Here is a 9,535-nt window from a genome sequence, read left to right on the forward strand (position 1 = left end):
TCATATACGAGATTGAACACACCGATTGGGTATCTCCGATTGTGGTGGTACCCAAGAAGAACGAAAAACTCCGAGTGTGTGTCAACTTAAAGAAAGTGAATGCTGCAACAATTAGGGACAATTATCCCCTGTCGATAACTGATCATGTTCTAGAGCGTGTACCAGGGAAAACAACATACTCCTTTCTTGATGGTTTTTCAGGATATAACCAGCTAGCCATAGCACCGCCAGATCAACATAAAACAGCTTTTGCAACGAAGTGGGGAATTTATGCTTATCGGGTTATGCCTTTTGGTCTAACCAATGCTCCCGCAACCTTCCAAAGGCTGATGACGCATGCTTTCAAATAATACTTAAGGTTGTTTCTAGAAATAACATGCATGACTTATGTGTACATTCTCTTCTGAGATATGAGCCTAGACCAAAAGTTATAGTGGATATGCCTAGACCAACCAATGCGAAACAAGTACAGAGCTTTATGGGACATTGCGGATATTATAGACGATTCATTTACATGTACGCTATAATAGGCCAACCACTTTACAAGCTAATAGTGAACTTTGAATGGACAGAGGAGTGTGAAGAATCATTCAAGAAATTGAAAGAGGCACTCATTACTGCTCCAGTCTTGAAATCACCAGATTGGGAGAAGATATTCCATGTGCATATAGATGCTTCGGCATATGCAATAGGATGCATTCTGGCTCAGCCAGAAGAAGGAAACATGGATTTTCCTATCTGTTACGCTAGTCGACAGCTCAACAATGCAGAGAAGAATTACACCACAACAGAGCGAGAAGGATTAGGAATGATATATGCTGTGAAGAAATTTCGGCATTATCTTCTAGCCAACAAGTTTGTGTTTTTTACGGATCACCAAGCCTTGCTCTACCTAGTGAATAAACCATGCAATACCGGGAGAATAGTGAGATGGTTCATTATCTTACTGGAATTCGACTTCACGGTAGTAGTAAAGAAAGAAAAAACACATCTTAGAGCTGATCATCTTTCGCGATTGATGAATGGAGAAGACCCTATAGGAGTAGATGACGACATGCCAGATGCGTACTTGTTCAACATAGAAATGATACCGAAGTGGTCTCAAAATGTCGTTAGCTTATTAACCTATGGAGGAGAGTTTGATAGAAGAGAATACAACCAGAAACATATTGCTATTCAGCAATCCAAGAATCTTCAATTGGTTGAAGGAAGGTTGTATCAATTGGGAAATGATCATGTTTTACGACTATGCATCAATCCTGAGGAATATAATATATATCTGCGCGAAGCACATGTTCAGGAATGTGCATTTCATTGTTCAAGAAGGAACACATATAGGAATTTGTTACAATTGGGAGTCTATTGGCCAGGAATGAAAGAAAGCGTACATGAATATGTCACTGTATGTATTGTATGTTCATCAAAACCGCTAGCAGAGTATTCGACATTATATCAGATAATGATCTCTCCGGAATGGAGTCAGTATATTGCTGAATATCTCACAAATAGAACTTTCCCAGAAGGAACGTCAAAAGCTAGAGATTACGCTTTAATAGGAGATCAACTCTATAAGAGAGGTAAAGACAACCAGCTTAGGATTTGCGCATCAGAGTCTGAGTATGTGATAATCCTGGAGCAAGCTCATGGAGGAGTAGGTGGAGGCCATTTCTCAGGTGATAAGACAGCAAAACTTGTCTTAGCCGCAGGAATATGGTGGCCAACATTACATATGGACGCTGAGGAATACGTTAAACGGTGTGATGACTGTCAGCGGACCAAAGTACCAATTAAAAGAGATGATATGCCGCTTAGACCAATGATGGGGGCAAGAGCTTTTGCAAAATGGGGGATTGATTATGTCGGACCCATTTCACCTCCTGCATATAAAACTCATGCACAATACATCGTTGTGGCTACAAACTATCTAACAAAGTGGGTCGAAGCAAAGGCAACTCAAAAAGCAGATGCCAGGACCACGGCACAATTTCTATATGAATACGTCTTTGTACGATATGGATTGCCAACAGAAATTGTGAGTGATCGAGGCACACATTGAAGTGATAAAGATCCTTCTAGACGAATTCATGGTAATCCATAGGAAATCAGCCATGTATCATCCAGAAGCAAACGGACAAGCTGAAGCAACAAACAAAACCATATGCACGGTCCTTATGAAGATTGTATCTGAGTCGAGAACTGACTGGGACCAGAAGTTGCATTCAACATTATGGGCATATAGGGTAGCATATAAAACATCAATAGGAACGACCCCATATAACATGGTTTTTGGGCTAAATGCTATCTTACCAATAGAATTCTTGATTTCAACCTTAAGGGTGGCTAAGGATCTAGAGTGGACATGGCACGAGCTTTCTGATAGAATAGATGACCTGGAAAAGCTAGACGAGCTTCGCCTAAAAGCAGTAGCTTCTATCTACGCTCAAAAAAGGCGACAAAAGGAATTTTTTGATAAGCATGTGCGGACTAAAGAGTTTAAGGTTGGGGACTATGTCCTAGTTTACACTCTGAAACAGCATGCTAAGAAGCTTAAAAAGCGAGGGATGGGACCTCTGGTGATTAAAGATCTATCACCAAGTGGAGCCGTCAAGCTTGCTACATTAGACGGAGAAGAAATGCCCAATTGGATTAGTGGATGCAGAGTGAAAAAGTATCTTTTGCCGCTAACCCAAGACATGCTTCTCAAAATACATCAAGAAAAGCTGCGTGTCCAGAAAAAGAAAAAGATTGTGGAGGAAGCGCAAGCCGAGGCGAAGGAAAGAATGGAGAAAAGAAGACTACTGCGTCAGAAACAGCGCAATGAAGGAGCAATACGAATAAACGCAGTCAGTATAACAAAAATGGATAATGACAAAGAAGAACCCATCATTGAATGCAAAGTAGGAACCAACCAAATCAAAGCCAGAGCACTATTGGATTCAGGAGCTCAAACTAACCTACTTTCACTCAGTTTGTATAGACAATTGACAAATGACACTAAATTACAAACTGCCAAGCAAGAGTTAAAGAGTTACTCTGAGAATTCGATCAAAACTGTCGGATGCACAGTTTTACATATACAGATTAACCAGTATGTGTATCCTCATATGTTTTACGTGGTTGAAGACCAAGCTACACAACATCCATTATTGCTAGGACAACCATGGCAGAAGCAATACAATGCAATGATTGACTGGAGTTTTAAATCAGTGCTTATCAAATACAAAGGTGAAAGTCAATCAGTTAAGTTCACCAAAGAAGCAGAGCCAACTCCAAAGGAAGAATCCAAGAACAAAGGTAAACAACAACCAGAGAAAAAGAAGAAGCAATGGCAACCAAAAGTTTCTATACAACTGGATTGCTCTTCGACGAGGAACTCTCAACAGTGGATAAGGAAGACAAGCAATAATATAACAGCTCAACCTTGGGAAAACACGGAGTCAAAGTTGGTATGGAGACCAAAAAAGGTTGTGACAGAGGAAACAAAGGTGGAAAACAGAGTCTTCAATACCAGACAACACAGTGATTCCAGACAATCAAGGACAGTGAAACAGATCTGGATTCCAAAGAAGTTCATGACGGCACAAAGCTATAGCAAGCAAATTTGGATCCCAAAGATTTGTAAACAGGAACTCCCTTCAGTACAATCAACGGAAACTCCTAGGTATTTCAAGGCGAGGAAATCAACACAAAGTACAAAGCAGGTTTGGGTCTCAAAGAGTTTGTGGCAAGCACAAGCGAAGCGGAAGCAGATTTGGATTGTGAAAAAGAACAACAAGGTAAAGAAGAATCCGTCTACTGATTCTACTATCGAAGTGCCAAAACCAACCCAAAACCCGACCACCAATCCTTCAATCAAACAAAGAGCAGCTTTATTGGAAAGACTGTTGTATCATCGCTCTACAATTGCATTGGGAACTTATGACCAAAACAACTACAATGCTTCGCCCACAGAAAATTCATAGTCATCCAGGAGGACTCAGACTAGGAGGGGGGGAGGTATACAGGTATACAGGAGCTACAAAGCAGCTACAAGCGACAAAAACAAAGAAAAACAAAAATTATATTACAAGGGCAGTGTCTTACATGATTTTGCAATTTTTATGTTTGATTGCGGATATTGATAATATTTATGTCCTTATATACCTTGTTTTGTAACAAGAAGAGATCAAATGATGAATTTGGGTCTCTAGACGTGTAAATATCACTAAATAAGAGTGTGTTTGGAGCTAAAAAGTGGAAAAATATACACAGGGTTACCAGCTATTTATTGTGTATGTTTGGAATTTTTTGGCTTCAATTTGCTATTTTCCTTTATTTTTTATGATTTTCTTAATAAAAGTAAAAGAAAAATAAAAAAGCAGGTGAAACGAGATCAGAAAAAAGAAAAGAATAGATGGTGATGATCCTAATGACAAGGGCAACCCATGATAAAAATTGAGTACAATTCGGGAAAAGTTGCGGAAAGCCCGAAATGACAGAATTTTGGCAAAGTGGACAGATTTCTCAGAAACAGGTCAAACGAAGTCCAAATTGAGAAATTTCAAATCCTAAAGTGCATTTCACGACGAGATAGGAGCACACGTCAAATTTGGTAACAAGTGATCCGGGAAGTCCGAAGTTAAGTATTTTTCACATCACTTTCAAGCTCATTTCCACTATTACCTTCTTGGAGAGAGCAAAGAGCACACAGGAGCATCCAACCTTCTACAGCCTTCTACGACTGCTACGAGAGCTCAGAGGACACCAGACATGAGAGGTAGACTCGTTGCCATAAGCTTTTGATGCTTATCATTAACTTTTGTCGCGAAAACTGACCAAAACCAAGAAACAAGAGCAGACGGGGAATTGGGAAGAACGCTAGGTAGTGGCACAACCACCTAACCAAACCTTGCAAGAACTTATAGGTGGGTTACCCTAGTATAGAAGATGGGTTTCTAACACTCAAAGCTCGAGAAAGAACGACTGGAAAAACCCTAGGTCAACAGAGCCTGCAAGAGGCAAACAGGAAAAAGTTGTCGAAACGACACAAAACTTCTCAGGAAGCTTAACAACATCGAGGGCAATGCAACCATGGAGTCTCCAGGTTTGGACCACCAAAAGTAGGTTGGAACAACCGATTCGGCTGCGGACACACAAAGCGTCATTTTGGCATAACGGCTGAAATTGACGACCGAATGAAATGAAACTTCACAAGCAGCTTCAAATATACATGGATGACTTATGTTTGCAAGCAAAACCCAAAAGAAAGCTGATTCACTTACCGATGGTGAAAAAGACGCTTTCGGGCAACCAAATGGAGAAAGATGGAGAACGGGGAGCCAAAGTCAAGTTCAACCAAATAGATGGCTTCACAACATATCCAATGAGCTGGAAATGCAACTCTCGAGAAGAAAAGTTGAAGAAATTCAACTCCAAGGCAAAAAGACGACTTCGGAGACTGAAATGCCTATAAGGGGGCTTTTTAGCTAAACTGATGACTTTTTAAGTTGAAAACTAGTTAGCAGGGCTTAGGGCACTAGCACAAAGCATTCTTTGCACAAAAAGACCAACATTTCAAGAAAAGACATCATACGCGTATGATGTCTCACAGCATGAATTTCACATCCATTTCAACATTTGAGTGCATAGCCTCATTCCACATGTTAATCACATCCTATGAACCAAGTATCATGAGAATTGGAGCTAGAAAACCCAAGGAAAACCAAAAAGACGCAAAGTAGGCCATAAAATTGATTTTTGGTCCTAATTTTGTCAAAATAACTCCAAACTCATTGAACTTTGTAGGATTGTTGATTAACACATCTACAAGCTATCTGGAACCAAAAAGCACCATTTTGACACAAAAGACATCATATGCGTATGATGTCTATTTGCATTTACAGAGCCAAAACTGCTCATTTGTCATCATACATCCATTATATATATCTAATACATGCTATATATGAAATTTGGAACCATTTGGTCAAGAGGATCACCCCATTAGCCCAATTGAGGAAAATCCTTCACCTAAAGCCTATTTTTGGCCCAAATCCAACATACTCAAGTCCAAACCAAGATTTGAGTAGAAACAGCCCTTCACTAGTACATGGGGAGTCCACAGAACCAATCCCATGCAAAATTGATGAAAAAGACATCATACGCGTATGATGTCTCCAGAGCCATTTTTAGCCCAAAATCTATCCAAACTTCATAAATCCACTGAATAAGCCTATCTAAAGCCAAATCCAAGCTTATAGAGAAATTTGGTCCAAAAATACACTAAAAGACATGATACGCGTATGATGTCTCACTATGTGATTTTGGCACCTCAGGGCTTAAACCACCAAACAGAAGTGATCTACATACCATTTGAAAGTGAACCACCAAGTTTTATCCAATTTGGATCATAAAATCCAATTCCCTTTCAAAATTTTGCCAAGAGCCAGAACTGGACTAAACTGGCCAAAACTTGACCAAATGGGATCCAAACTCAAATCCAAGCATATGATACTCATATGTACACTATCAGCTACAAGCACAACCAATATGAAGTCATTTTGACACAAAAGACATCATACGCGTATGATGTCTCCAGCATGATTTTGAGCCCATTTTGCATATTTTTTCACCTACCTTACATCCTTAGGCCCTGAATAGCTCATGTTTCAATTTTCAAGTCATTTGAATAGTTAAAAGCTTCATTTCGGCTTTCAGTACTAAAAAGACGCTAACTTCTGAAATTGGAGTTACAGGATCCATGGATTCCGCCAAGTCATCGGCAACGAAGAGAAAAAGACCGACAATCAAAGATGCTCTTGCAGAAGCGGAACCCTTTGACATTCCAGCAGAAACCCTCAAGCCAACCAAAACTTGGGTGGAGGAAGAAGTATTGGAGAAAGAGGGAATAAAGATCTACCAGGGGACTTTCAGAGATCCTCAAGGGCAAGCGGTGGATGTACCGATGATCCCACAGGAATTGATAGATTATAGCAGGTCAGAAGACATCAGCAGGTACCTGGAAAGGGCAGACTTGCACAGTTTCTTCACCTCGAGACCTTCAGGTGTGGATACAAGAAGAGTGTACGAGTTGGCAACATCCATTCAGAAGGATGGAAAAGCCACATTGACAGCCATGGATGGAGAGAAAGTAGAATTACAGATCACTCCACAGCTCATTGCAAACGCATTGAAGCTGCACAACAAAGGGAGCTTGGTCAGGGAAAGAAGGGAGTCCATAGAGGTCTATGGGCCCAAGAAGCAAAATGCAACCTATGGAGATATGGCGGACCCAAGAGTGGCAACCCTTTGCCGACAGTACAACCAGTTTCTCCATGTTTGCAGTAAGAGACCGCAAAAGTATACGACACCACCCCATGCCATTGCGACCACCATCACATGGGCATTAAAGAGCAATATGCCAAAAGAGGTGAATTACGCTCAACACATCCACGAGCAAGTAATTGCCATGCACAACGAGAAGCCAAAGTACATAGGAGGAGCGGAAATTCTGACAAGAATAGCTTATGAAGCTATTGGAGCTAGAGATCAGTGGCCAAAGGTTCCCTCCCAGAATGACTGGCTTAGAGAAGCCAATGAGGAGGAAGAACAGCCCGAAGTATCCAAGAGGGCATCCACAAGAGCACGCCGGAAACTAGAAGTAGTTTCAGAACCTGCAGAGGATATGGACGAGCCGCTTAAGAAGAAAGTAAAGAAGAAGGTTGCTCCCAAGCAAACCAAAAGTCAGAAAGCGGCAAGAATGGAAAGACTAGTGGAGCAGTTTAGAGCGGAAAGAGCTCTAAAGGGTGACTTTGAAGAAAAGTGGGTGCCAGACCCCACTAGAGTCGAAACTAGCTCAGCCAGGCCACATATTGATCAATACGATCAATATATTAAAGCTTATGAGGAGTCAGAGGCTATTCTGGAGCAGCAACCTGTCGAGCCATACACTGAAGAGGAGGTACAACAATTAAAAGCTGAGCTAAAAAAAGACAACAAGGGGAAAAGGAAAGTAGATGAGTCTACTAAGCCTCAAGAGAAAGATGGGCAAGCCGACAAAGGGAAAACCAAGGAAGCTGAGGACAGGTATCCCTCTATGACTGATGTACCAAGCCCTAAGAAGACGGAAAAAATTGTGGACGAGGCCACAGTAGAGGTGGACACAGATGATTTGGAAAAGCCAGAGGCTGAGACCAAAGAAAAGAAGATAGATCCAGTTCAGCAAAAGAGAAATGATTATGAGGATCTGGTAGAGATAGGATACACTGAAGAAGAGGCCCTTGAGGTAGTTTATGGGATCACCCTACAAAAACAAGATGAACGGAGAGGGACGGAGAAAAAAACAAAGAGTACAAAAGAAAGTGAAGAGAAACTGGACGAACCGAAAGTACTAGAAGAGCCAAAGCCAGTGGAGGTGGTGGCGGAAAGAGCTTTAGAGTTGACAGATGATGATGAAAAAGACATGCACATGGTGCATGAATTGCTCAACAAGATAAAAGAAAGGTCCAAGGCAAAGGAAGTAGAGATTGAGACAGCCAAACAAAGGGAAGCGGAGTTGCAGAGAAAATTAGAGAATGCTATGACTGAATCTGAAAGTCATAAAGCATCACTCTATGACGCGGAAAACGAGAGAGATGGCTTGATACTCCAGCTAGCCGAGGTTTCAAGAGAAGTAACAAGTGCACAGGAAGCAAGGGAGCGGATAGAGGATGAGTTGGAGGCGGTCAAGGATGAGCTCATTGAGCTAAGGGAGAGAGTCGAGCTCCAAGAAAGAACAATCACTAGACTCAGGACTACCCCTAGAGCTAGCAGAGCAGGAACCGAACAAGAGGGAGCTATCATACCAGCTTTGGAAGACCAGGTCCGAAGCTTACAGAGAGAGCTGAGATTAGAGCAAGTGCAAAGGTTGCACATTGCGGAGGGATCATTGGCCGCAGAGGAGAGGCTCACATTAGAAAATCAAACACTGCGGACAAAGAATGAGGCCCTCCGAAAACAGCTCCAAGATCTACAAGAGCAACAAAGAAGAGAGACAGAGACACCACAAGAAGAATCAGGTGGCGCAGCCATAGAGCTACCAGAAACTGGAGAGGCAACCACAATTGAAGATCCAGCCCCAGCTCAAGAGGTGGCCTCGACTTCAAGAATCTCTGAAGAAGAAGAACAAAGGCTCCATGACCAAATAGAAAAGTCAGCAGAGGAGAGTGCCAAGGCGGAAATGGAATGGGAGAGGAGACTCCTAATCTCCATTAGACTTCAGGGACTAGACACAAAAGTGCTCCATGAACAGTGGATGCAACCCAGCCTGCCTTTCCCTTTGATGAAATTTGAAGTGCTAAAGATGAAAAAGAGAATAGAGGAGGAGCAGTATGTCGCTCTTTACGAAGGCGACATCACAAAGGAGGAACAATCAAAGAAGATAGTAGATTCACAACCTAGATGGAGGAAAGGTTGGCTGAACAAATACCCAGCCTACCTCATCTACTTGGTGGAGGCACCAAAGGAGATTCGGGAGGATGCAACCTTCTGCCCGGTGCCAAGAGTCAGAAACTGGAAAGAG

This window comes from Adiantum capillus-veneris, chromosome 10 (genome assembly GCF_014529385.1).
Source record: "Adiantum capillus-veneris isolate H3 chromosome 10, ASM1452938v2, whole genome shotgun sequence".
NCBI lineage: Eukaryota > Viridiplantae > Streptophyta > Polypodiopsida > Polypodiales > Pteridaceae > Adiantum > Adiantum capillus-veneris.